Genomic DNA, 12,758 nt, shown 5'->3' on the forward strand with positions numbered 1-12,758 from the left:
CAAGAGCAAAACCGTGAGGGCTTTGCCCAAAGCGGACAATATCATACTAATGTGGAGTTCGGGTGTGCACCACCGATCCCCAACAGGAATCATTAACAACATTAGCAGTAGCAATAGCAGCATCGTCCGACCTTCCTTGAGAGAAAGGAGAAGCATCGGAATTGATCAAGCTTGGTGATGGTGTAGCAGAAGCAGCAGTAACAAGATGAGTAGCATCGTTCAATCTGTTGGAATCGTGCTTGGTCAAATGACTTTGACTAATAATAAACATTACAAGACATTTAATTTTGTGAAATTAAATGCAATAGCGTCGATCTAAGTTCCGAGTAAATGACCGTAGTATATTCATTTTCTCAAATCCGATTCCCGGTGAGGGAGAAATAATACATAAAAGTTGGTCGCAATAAAGCTAGAAATGAGCTATGGGAAAAAACTAAGAGATTAAGTAACTAAGTGTTAATTATCCCACACCGGGGATGATAAACTTCTTTGATGAAGTATTTAATAAGATGAATTATTATGTGTAATAATTATCGTGGAATAAGCCGGCAAGTTTGTATCTCATTTTTCAACAATCGCAAGACGAGATATTCTTGCCACTAAAGGAGTTTACACACACCAACTGAACTTAATCAACACATTTGCTTGGAGATGTCGACTGACCCGTCTACCGCCGCTGCCACCGTTCCATCCACTGTGTCCCCCGTCTCACCCATCAACACGTCGTCGGACATAACGATGATTCCGACACGAACACATTTGCTTGGAGATGTCGACTGACCCGTCTACCGCCGTTGCCACCGTTCCATCCACTGTGTCCCCCGTCGCACCCATCAACACGTTGTCGGACATAATGATGATTCTAACACGAACAAATAGAGGAAAAGATAAACCTAGTTGAGGTGCTAGGGGCGATTTCCGCCAGAACCAAGAATGAGAACAGAAGTTAATTCATATTTCTCAATAGATGAAAATACTATAGAATTCTATTATATAGAATCCTAAACCCTAACACAGTCTTGCTAATCAAGAAAGATAATTAAAATAAGAGATTACAAAAGATATGGAAAATAACTAAAGATAACTGACTAAAATAAAAGATGATCTTTATCAAATAAATTCATGAAAGATATATTGGAGATGATCTTCGACGATATTTGCTGAATCGAGGACACTATCAATTCCCCCACTGTTGAAAACCACCTTGCCCTCAAGGTGGAAGGCAAAATAAGAACGGATGTAGTGATTTTCTCTCGTGAAATTGATAGCAAGTGAAGGCAAACAAAATCAAGCATCCAATTCAATGCAAATACCCCATTGCAGAACACCACAACCACCAAATCAGGTCCTCTTGTGATAATAGCATGCTATTAACTTGCCTGCGTTTGCATAGAAAATTCATTGTTGTGGAATAACTCGTCATTCTCATCAAGCTCGTCTCCATTAGCACCAACATCATTCCTTTTCTTCAAATTAACATCAGTACTTTCTCTTCCAATAACTTCAATGTCGGACAGCCCATAATTCAAGGCCCAGTTGGAAAATGGACCGCCCAGTGGTATGGTGCGAGCATCGCCGTATAGATTAAGGAGGACTGTTGCATCACCCCAAACTCCTTCAACATGATGTGCTTTACCGTTAGTCAAGTAAAATGGACGGTCATATTGCCATTTAAATGCACCACAGACAATACTCAAAAAATCTCCTGGGGCAAAATGAGCACTCCTTGCTTCACATCAAATCGAAGAATTTCACACCCCCATCGTGTTGAAGCAGTACAGAGAGTCGGCGACACCTGCCAATTTGCTTCCGTATTAGAATGCTTCTAGGATTCTTTTAGTTCTCGGCGTGGTCGAGATAAGGATTGAAACACTGGCTGCGTGTTTACGACAGCAGCGCTGATCCATGACAGCAGTGAGTCCACGACAGGAGCAGTAGCAACATGGCTAGAGCAGGTTGTTCGGTCAGGTGGCAGTCTCCAACCTATGGTAGGATTTCTGCCCAAATGCAGAGGGTTGTCTTGCGGGGGAATCGAGCGGCCATCACCCATGGATAGTCCTGACTCGCACAGTTCTGGATCACCATTAAGCAAATTCTGTATTGGAAGAGACTCAATAGCCAATGGAACTTCACCAAGTTGGGCACGATCAATCAAATGAGTACCATTATCTTCTAAGGTGTTGGTATGAAACTCATCAAGAAAGAAATCGTTCGCATTATCATCCACTCCAAAGGTAGCTGACTGCCTAGATTCATATCAAGAACGAGCAATGAACCCTCCAAACTTAGTTTAAATAGTGACGAGTGCATTAGCTACATTAATGTCATTCACTGTTGTGGAATATTGTGGACTACAATTTTGGGCTTGTTATTAATCAGTTGGGCTGATTTAATTGTTTGGCCCGTTCTATATATTGGTGACCCATGTTGGGTTGGCCTAATACTTAAATGGGATGCTCCGATGGCTGCCACGTGGCCATCTCACGTGGATCGTGGACGTGGACCGTTAGATCTAGGGTGTGTTTGATGGGAGAGTTAAACGATCCCTATCCCTATCCCTTCTCGGTGCCTCATTCTATCTCATCTGCTCTCTCTCTCTCTCTCTACATGCTTCTTCTCCGGCTTCTCTCTAGAATTGTTCTCTCTCTCTCTCTTAGAAATGTCCTCCGATCTTTTTCTCCGGAGACTCTCTTCTCTGTTTTAGTAAGAGCTGAGCGTTCATCTCTCAACTCCTGTGTTGATTCGGAGATTTCTTTTGGTTTCGAATGGTTGAGTTCGAATCTGTTTGTTTGGCTGAAGATCTTAGGTTGATTTCTTAGATCCGTGATATTCTGGTGTTCTTGAAGTCTTGTGGCTGTGGTTGTGAGACGTTTGATGTTTGAGGTGGCTACTGTGTTATAGTAATCAGAGTATCCCTAGGGTTTGGGGTCCGATTGTTTCACTGTGCTCCCTTGAGACTTGTTGGTGAAGATTGAGGAGGTCCTTGGCCATGTACAGTCGTGTGTGCGACCTGAGCCATATCCTATATCTTCTGTCTCGTTTGTTCTTGTATTCTTTTCGATTTAGATCCAAAAGGATCTTTTTCCTGTTGTTACTAATTTGTGTGCTTAAGTGTGCAGGTGGTTTTCACAGAGTATTGCTTGCAATATCAGATTGGTTCCAGATCTGATATAGGCTAGGGTTTCTCTGTAAATCTTGTACTTAGTCACAAATTGTTCTAGATGTAACACATCTCTTGTAATTGGCTTGTGCCTTGCTGAGATTAGCCATATCAGTGTTGATCCAATAACAAAGAGGTCTCGGTAATTAGTGAATCTCGAGTGATCTGATCCCTACAGTGTATCAGAGCCACAAGGGATCCATTGAACACGCCGGGTCGCAAAATTAAAAGGAGGTGGGCTCTTCAGAGTAAAGCCCAGCCTCCGGTATAAGCCCTGAGATAAGACGGGTACTCCTTAACAAAGGGTATCCGCCCTGGTAAATTGGCTTAATCCCTCAACGAATCTAATTCTAACTCTAAACGGTATTTGGTTGATCAGCTCATCAGACTAATCATATAAAGGCTAAATATTAAAATTAATTTATGTGATCTATTATGAAACGGCCAATACACATTGCTGTTTGTAAAAAATCATGGATTAAATATGCCCGGTCAATGGATTTTGACCAAATAATAAATGTGACGAGACATTTAATTTTGTGAAATTAAATGACATAGCGTCGATCTACATTTTACGTAGGTAAATGTAGTATATTCACTTTCTCAAATCCGATTTCCGGTGAGTGAGAAATAGTGGATTAAAGTTGGGCATAATTAGCTTTTAATTAAAGCTTGGAGATGGAGCTTAGGGAATAATTAACTAGTGTTAATTATCCCACATTGGAGGATTAACACATCTTTAATGTGTATAAATTAAGTGACTTTATGTTACTTAATAATTATAGTGGACCAAGATGGGTGAAAGAGCCCACACGCGCGCACACGCGCGCGCCGCCGCCGCCGCCCGCCCGCCCGAGCCCGAGCCCGTGCCCGTGCACGTGCTCGCGCTCGCGGTCGCGGGCCGCGGGCCGCGGGCCTCGGGCCTCGGGCCCGAGCCCGATCTCGATCTCGATCTCGATCTCGATCTTGATCTTGGACTTGGACTTGGACTTGGACTTGGACTTGGATCTTGGCGATTGGTCTTTGGGTGGTCTTTGGGCTTGGTGCTTGGCCCAAACTATTCTTTTTGGACCACCGCCGAGTCAGCAATCCAAGTGGCTTGACACGTCGTCAAGCGAGGCACAGTCACGGTTGCCACGTGAGAAATCCACACGCTCCACACACGGGTGGCACATTACAGCCACACGCCTGTAACCGACGTCGGTTACGTTTTTGCCATGATGAGCCTTCAATGGCTGGTTGACCCTGCATGGTGGTTGGCCTATAAATAGGCTAGCCATACCACTGCATTAGGACACACACCTACAAGCATTCTCTGCATAAGCTCTCTCCCTCTCCCTGCATTGTCTTTCTGTCGAAGCTCTGCCCTCTCATCCATCCCGTTCGCCGGAGCTCTGCTGATTGCGGTGCTGCATCAGAAGAGACGTAGCCGTTTTACCTTTGGGGACGACACGCCAAACCGAGAGCACTACCGGGGCGTATCTCGTCTTGCGGGAAGAGGCCTCCTCGACTCGGCTGTCATAGCATACTGGTTTAGTTGTTTCATTTTCGTTGTAACTTCAGTTCTTTTTTTTGTATTCCTTCTTTTGGGTTGTATTACGCCCGGTTTTGTTATCTTGTAATCCCAGAAACCAACAATCGCAAGACGAGATAGCTTGCCTTTGAAGGAATTTGAACTTCTAAACTGAACTAAAACTTCCGAAACATTAACACCTTTTGCTGGAGATGTCGACGGAATCCAACACTGCTGCTGCCAACGCCACCGCCGCCATTCCCTCCACCATGGCGACCACTGGACCGGTCAACACTTCATCGATTCCCTCGATGATGCCAACTCCTGGCTTCCCAGCCGCTTCATCCACCGTCCCTTGGGTTTGGGACAACCCCTTCGGGGCGTCCACTGGTTCCACCTTTGGTGGTTCGGTTGGTTCCACTTTTAGTGGTTCATTCAGGTCCTTTAACGGATCGAGTGCTGGGGCCTTCGGGTCTCACACGAATGCTGGGACCTTCGGGTCTCATGCGGGTGCTAGTCCCTTCGGGGCTGGTACGACCATGGCGGGCTCTATGCCCAACATGAATGGTGCGGGCTCTATGCCCAACATGAACGGAATTGGTTCCTTCCAAGGACCAACTGCGGCACCTTTGGCACCAAGAATGATGCCACCTGCCGAGAAACCACCAAAGTTTGGAGGATCTGACTTCAAGCGGTGGTATCAAAAGATGTTGTTCTACTTGACAACATTGGGCGTCGCCAACTTCCTCACGGAGAACGAGCCGCCCGCACCAAGCGACCAAGAGACTAGGCTCGAAGTCATGGCAGATTATGAAGCTTGGAGAAAAGGGGATTATCTATGTAAAAACTTTATTTTAAGTGCATTAGATGATAGCCTCTATAATGTATACTCCAATGTAACCACATCTAAACAAATGTGGGAAAGCCTAGAGAAGAAATATAGCATAGACAATGCTGCAGGGACTGAACAGGTTGTAGCATCCAAGTTTATGGACTACAAGATGGTCGACTCTCGACCCATCATGGAGCAAGTCCAAGAGCTCCAAATGATCATCCACTCCTTAGTGGCTGAAGGGATGACCTTGCCCGATAAGTTCCTAAGGTGCACGATCATTGACAAGCTCCCTCCAAGTTGGAAGGACTTCAAGAGTTATCTCAAGCACAAGCGAAAGCAGATGACCCTTGAAGACTTGATCGTGAAGTTGCGCATTGAGGCCGACGTGCGCAAAAGTGATCAAAAGGCTAAGGGCTTCACCCCAAATGAAGCCAAAGCCAACCTGTTGGAGCGGGGCGGTCCCTCCAACAAACGCCCTCGCCCAAACCGTCCAAACGACAAAGGGAAGGGAAAGCAGCCTTCAAAGAAGTTTGAAGGCGACTGCTACAAGTGTGGCAAACTAGGCCACTTTGCTAAAGACTGCCGCAGCAAGAAGAAGAAGCCGGCAGCCCACGTCGTTGAGAAGGAGTTCAAGGACTGGGATGAGAATGACCTCATTGCAGTGGTCACTGAAGAGGTTAACCTTGTTGATAACAAGGGAGGCTGGTACATCGACACCGGCGCTACTGCTCATGTTTGCTCCGACAGGAGCAAGTTTGCCTCCTACACTGCTGTTGAAGGGAGGAAGATCAACATGGGGAATCAAGCATCGTCAGAAGTCCTCGGCGTTGGCAACGTGATTCTCATGATGACGTCTGGCCTAACTATCACTTTGAAGGATGTGCTGCATGTCCCGGACATCCGCAAGAACCTAGTGTCAAGATCAATACTAGTTAATAAAGGGTTTAAACTTGTATTTGAGTCCGATAGGTTTGTCTTGTATAAGTTTGGAAAATCCATCGGAAAAGGTTATGTAACCGATGGGCTTTTCAAGCTTAGTGTAGCAACTCGAAGTGTTGCGAAGCCATTGGCCAATAAGAATAAAGCATCTACTTCCTCTTATTTGATTGAGTCTTCAAATTTGTGGCATTGTAGATTGGGACATGTAAATTCAAAAGCCATTAAAAGATTAGTAAATTTAGATTTACTAAAGGCTAATGAATTGGATATCCAAGATAAATGTGAAATTTGTCTTGAAGCAAAAATGACTAAGTTGCCGTTTCACTCGGTTGAACGAAGCACAAAACCCCTTGAATTAATTCACACGGATGTATGTGATTTAAAGATGTTGCAAACTAGAGGTGGTAAAAAGTACTTTATCACTTTCATAGATGATTGCACAAGATATTGCTACATTTATCTTTTAAGAAGCAAAGATGAAGCAATAGAGGCGTTCAAAAATTATAAGAACGAAGTTGAGAATCAACTTGGTTGTAAAATCAAAATGATTCGAAGCGATAGAGGAGGCGAATATGTAGCCCCGTTTGAGGAGTTATGCAACGCAAGTGGTATAATTCATCAAACAACTGCTCCATATTCACCACAATCTAATGGTGTTGCAGAACGCAAGAATCGAACTCTAAAAGAGATGATGAATGCACTGCTACTCAGTTCAGGATTACCACATAACATGTGGGGGGAAGCTGTTTTGACAGCAAACTATATCTTGAATAAAATCCCTCTCAAAGGAAAAGATGTTACTCCTTATGAGTTGTGGAAGGGAAGGAAGCCATCCTACAAATACCTCAAAGTGTGGGGGTGTTTGGCAAAGGTGATGGTTCCTCCGCCCAAAGAAGTTACAATCGGACCTAAGACGGTTGATTGCATCTTCATTGGATATGCACTTAACAGTAGTGCATATCGATTTGTTGTTCACAAGTCTGAAATATCGACTATCACAGTAGGAACAACAATTGAGTCGAGGAATGCTGTATTTCTCGAAAATACCTTTCCTTGCAAAGATAAGGAAAAGGTATCAACCAATTCTGAGACAAGAATTGAAGAAGCCACTAGTTCTAAACAAGTGGAAGAAGAAGCCACTAGTTCTAAATCAACAGATGCGGAACCTGAATCGCGCAAGCGTGCAAGGCCCGATCCAAAAGATACAGTACTAAGACGTGGTAATAGAGTCAGAACACCAAAAACTTTTGGTCCTGACTACATTGCTTTCATGTTGGATGAAGAACCAACATCGATAAAAGTAGCCTTTGCTGGCCCAGACGGGCTGCATTGGAGAGAAGCTGTTCAAAGCGAAATTGATTCAATTTTGCTAAACCACACATGGGTGTTGGTTGATTTGCCCGAAGGTGCTAAACCTTTAGGATGCAAATGGGTTCTTAAAAGAAAGTTTAAGGCCGATGGAACAGTTGATAAGTATAAAGCCCGATTAGTAGTAAATGGTTTTAAACAAAAAGAAGGACATGACTTCTTCGATACCTATTCACCTGTAACAAGGATTACATCTATCCGGGTGCTTCTCGCTATTGCTGCATTGCACAATCTCGAGATTCATCAAATGGATGTAAAGACCGCGTTTCTGAATGGTGAACTAGAAGATGAAATCTATATGGAACAACCCGAAGGGTTTGTAGTACCTGGACAAGAGAAAAAGGTATGCAAGCTCGTGAAATCCCTATATGGATTGAAACAAGCGCCATTGCAATGGCACTTGAAGTTTGATAATGTGATGTTATCAAATGGGTTTAAAATCAACGAGTGCGACAAATGTGTCTACATCAAGAGCACTAATAACGGTCATGTTATAGTGTGTCTCTACGTTGATGATATGTTAATCTTGGGTAGCAACACTCAAGTAATTAACGATACAAAGGCCATGTTAAAGAGAAACTTTGGCATGAAAGACATGGGTCTAGCCGATGTAATTCTTGGAATGAAGATTCTAAGAACGAATGATGGAATCATCTTAACACAATCACATTATGTTGAGAAGATATTGAATAAATTCAAAGCCTATGATGGCGCGCCGGTTAAGACTCCAATTGAACTCGACGTTCACTTGAGCAAAAACAAAGGCGAGCCCGTTGCACAAGAAGAGTATGCACGGGTCATCGGGTGCATTATGTACTTGACTAATTGCACTCGACCTGACATTGCTTGTGCCGTGAACAAGTTAAGTCGTTACACGAGCAATCCAAGCAAAGAGCATTGGAGAGCTCTTGTGAGGGTTTTGAGATATTTAAAACACACTCAAAATCTTGGGCTACACTTCTCGAGATACCCCCCGGTACTTGAAGGGTACTGTGATGCCAATTGGATATCCGATAATAGAGACTCACTTTCAACAAGTGGATATGTCTTTACTATTGGGGGTGGTGCTGTATCGTGGAAATCCACAAAACAGACCTGTATAGCCCGATCAACAATGGAATCGGAGTTCATTGCCTTGGATAAGGCTGGTGAGGAAGCCGAGTGGCTTAAGAACTTCCTTGAAGACATTCCATGTTGGTCTAAGCCAGTGCCACCAGTGCTGATTCACTACGATAGCCAAGCGGCTATTGGAAGGGCAAACAATGGTTTCTATAACGGTAAGTCTCGACATATACGTCGACGACATAACACCGTGAGACATTTGATCACAACAGGGGTGATTACAATTGACTATGTGAAGTCAATAGATAATCTAGCGGATCCGCTAACCAAAGGGTTAAACCGTGATCAAATGAATAAGTTGCTAGAGGGAATGGGTTTGAAATCCACAAACTAAAGAATTGTCATAGTGGTAACCCAACCATGATGACTGGAGATCCCAAGAACTTGGTTCAAAGGGACAACTAAGCTATGAGAGTTCATGGAAAAACACTCAAACTATATCTATTCCCTAGAGAGCAATAGAGTGTTGGAGAACTTGCCTCGTGGTAAAGGCTAAGTCTATGACTTTTAATGGTTCTTAAGGATCTCAAAGAGATGGAATTCTCAAAGAGACCAAGTATGGCAAGGTACTTGACTAAGAATCACCTACGTAAGTGCGAAGTGTGGTCGCTTCATAAAAAACGCACTTATGAATCCAAAGTGGTGTCCAAGACCGCAATGGACACAAAACGTGAGAACGGATGAGGTTGAGGTGTTTAAGTGTTAACACCATTGTCTCGGTGCACGCCGTGGGGGATTAGTTCAAAGCATCGCGCTACTAAGCCGCCTGTGTATCCGATGGTGTCGACTATGGAGGGTTCAAAGTCAACAACTACCTATCCTTATGCTTATATACCTCGCGAGGGTTGAGCTTGTGTCTGCATGCATATGCATTCGGCTATTTCCACTCATGTGGGGGATTGTAAAAAATCATGGATTAAATATGCCCGGTCAATGGATTTTGACCAAATAATAAATGTGACGAGACATTTAATTTTGTGAAATTAAATGACATAGCGTCGATCTACATTTTACGTAGGTAAATGTAGTATATTCACTTTCTCAAATCCGATTTCCGGTGAGTGAGAAATAGTGGATTAAAGTTGGGCATAATTAGCTTTTAATTAAAGCTTGGAGATGGAGCTTTGGGAATAATTAACTAGTGTTAATTATCCCACATTGGAGGATTAACACATCTTTAATGTGTATAAATTAAGTGACTTTATGTTACTTAATAATTATAGTGGACCAAGATGGGTGAAAGAGCCCACACGCGCGCACACGCGCGCGCCGCCGCCGCCGCCCGTGCACGTGCTCGCGCTCGCGGTCGCGGGCCGCGGGCCTCGGGCCCGAGCCCGATCTCGATCTCGATCTCGATCTTGATCTTGATCTTGGACTTGGACTTGGACTTGGACTTGGACTTGGATCTTGGTGATTGGTCTTTGGGTGGTCTTTGGGCTTGGTGCTTGGCCCAAACTATTCTTTTTGGACCACCGCCGAGTCAGCAATCCAAGTGGCTTGACACGTCGTCAAGCGAGGCACAGTCACGGTTGCCACGTGAGAAATCCACACGCTCCACACACGGGTGGCACATTACAGCCACACGCCTGTAACCGACGTCGGTTACGTTTTTGCCATGATGAGCCTTCAATGGCTGGTTGACCCTGCATGGTGGTTGGCCTATAAATAGGCTAGCCATACCACTGCATTAGGACACACACCTACAAGCATTCTCTGCATAAGCTCTCTCCCTCTCCCTGCATTGTCTTTCTGTCGAAGCTCTGCCCTCTCCTCCATCCCGTTCGCCGGAGCTCTGCTGATTGCGGTGCTGCATCAGAAGAGACGTAGCCGTTTTACCTTTGGGGACGACACGCCAAACCGAGAGCACTACCGGGGCGTATCTCGTCTTGCGGGAAGATGCCTCCTCGACTCGGCTGTCATAGCATACTGGTTTAGTTGTTTCATTTTCGTTGTAACTTCAGTTCTTTTTTGTATTCCTTCTTTTGGGTTGTATTACGCCCGGTTTTGTTATCTTGTAATCCCAGAAACCAACACTGTTGCCATGATTAATGATGGATTTCGAGATTGTTTAAAGGGTGAAACCGTACTTTAAAATTTTATTTATTTTTATTCTGAATTGTTTCCTATCATGTTTTTCTTCTAAAAGATTCTAGGATTTTTGGACCACTTATAAATATCGAGAATAGTCGTTAATTTTAGAGTCAGTATTGAATAAATTAGTGTTCCTTTGAAATTTTCATTTGATTGTTTTGTCTCGTGGTCTATTGTCATCGATCTACTTCTATTGGCCTTTATTTAGAATAGACAAAATGTACACAAAAGTTGAATATATTAATAATATATCAAGCATAAACACAAATATAATTAAATATTAGTGTGAAAATAAAAAGTATTGCTTTATATAAGAATAATATTTTCCCACTGGTCCGGGAAAGCCTCCGAGAACGTCACCAGTGCGTTCTCGAAGGTCTTTTCCTCCGGTCAGCTCCACCCCGGCTCCGCCCCATGTTGCTTCCGCCGCAGCTCATGACGGCAGAGATGGAATTTCGGTTCCAATCCATGTACTAATAAATTATTTTGATGAGAGAGAAAGAGAGGATTTTTTTATGCAAAGTATTGAAACTAATGATTGTTGTGATTTTGTGAAGGCTGTATTAAGTAGTTATAGTGCTTTAATTAATATTATCTGCAAACCTAATAAGAAAAGTAGAAGTAAATATGAGTAAAGGCAGATAATATAATTAAGCAAATCCCGATATTGTAGGTTTTGTGTTATAACGCATTACTAAATATTTTTGGATGTCGTATTTTATTTTATTAATTAATTAATTGTTATTGGACATATTTGAGATTAGGATTTTTTATTTACTTTATTTATTTATTTATTTTATGTTTTTTACTTGCTGCGATTTTACCGCGCTACCAATCCAATTCTCGTCATAGTTTATTCGGTTATATAATAGTCAAACATTAAACATTAATCCATAATCAATAATCATTGGATAGCTAATGGATTTTAAATTTGACACGTGATGAATCTAATTCTAACTCTAAACGGTATTTGGTTGATCAGATCATCAGACTAATCATATAAAGGCTCAATATTAAAATTAATTTATGTGATCTATTGCTGTTGCCATGATTAATGATGGATTTCGAGATTGTTTAAAGGTGAAACAGTACTTTTAAATTTTATTTATTTTTATTCTGAATTGTTTCCTATCATGTTTTTCTTCTAAAAGATTCTAGGATTTTTGGACTACTTATAAATAGTGAGAATAGTCATTAATTTTAGACTCAGTATTGAATAAATTAGTGTTTCTTTGAAATTTTCGTTTGATTCTCGTTGTCTATTGTCGTCCATCTACTTCCATTGGCCTTTATTTAGAATAGAGAAAATGTACACAAAAGTTGAATATATTAATAATATATCAAGCATAAACACAAATATAATTAAATATTAGTGTGAAAATAAAAAGTATTGCTTTCTATACGAATAATATTTAATAAATACTGAATTTCTGAATGAAGTTATAATGTATTGCTCCTACTATGACATGTTATAAATTTTAATTTAAAATTTATAAAATTAAAATGAAATACATTAAGCATGTTTTACCATTCCGAATATTTTTTTTTGAAATTTTTCTTTTTTCCAATTATAATATATCAACAAAAAGTATTATTCATAAATGTCCTAATGCCATCTGAAATAAAGGTACCTTCTGTTCTGGAACTTTCCGATACAAAGTTTAAGAAATGAATGTTAAGTTTGTTAAATAAACACATTAAAAGGTACTAAAAGAGAGAAAAGTAGATAG

This window comes from Salvia splendens, chromosome 14, assembly GCF_004379255.2.
Source record: "Salvia splendens isolate huo1 chromosome 14, SspV2, whole genome shotgun sequence".
Classification (NCBI taxonomy): Eukaryota; Viridiplantae; Streptophyta; class Magnoliopsida; order Lamiales; family Lamiaceae; genus Salvia; species Salvia splendens.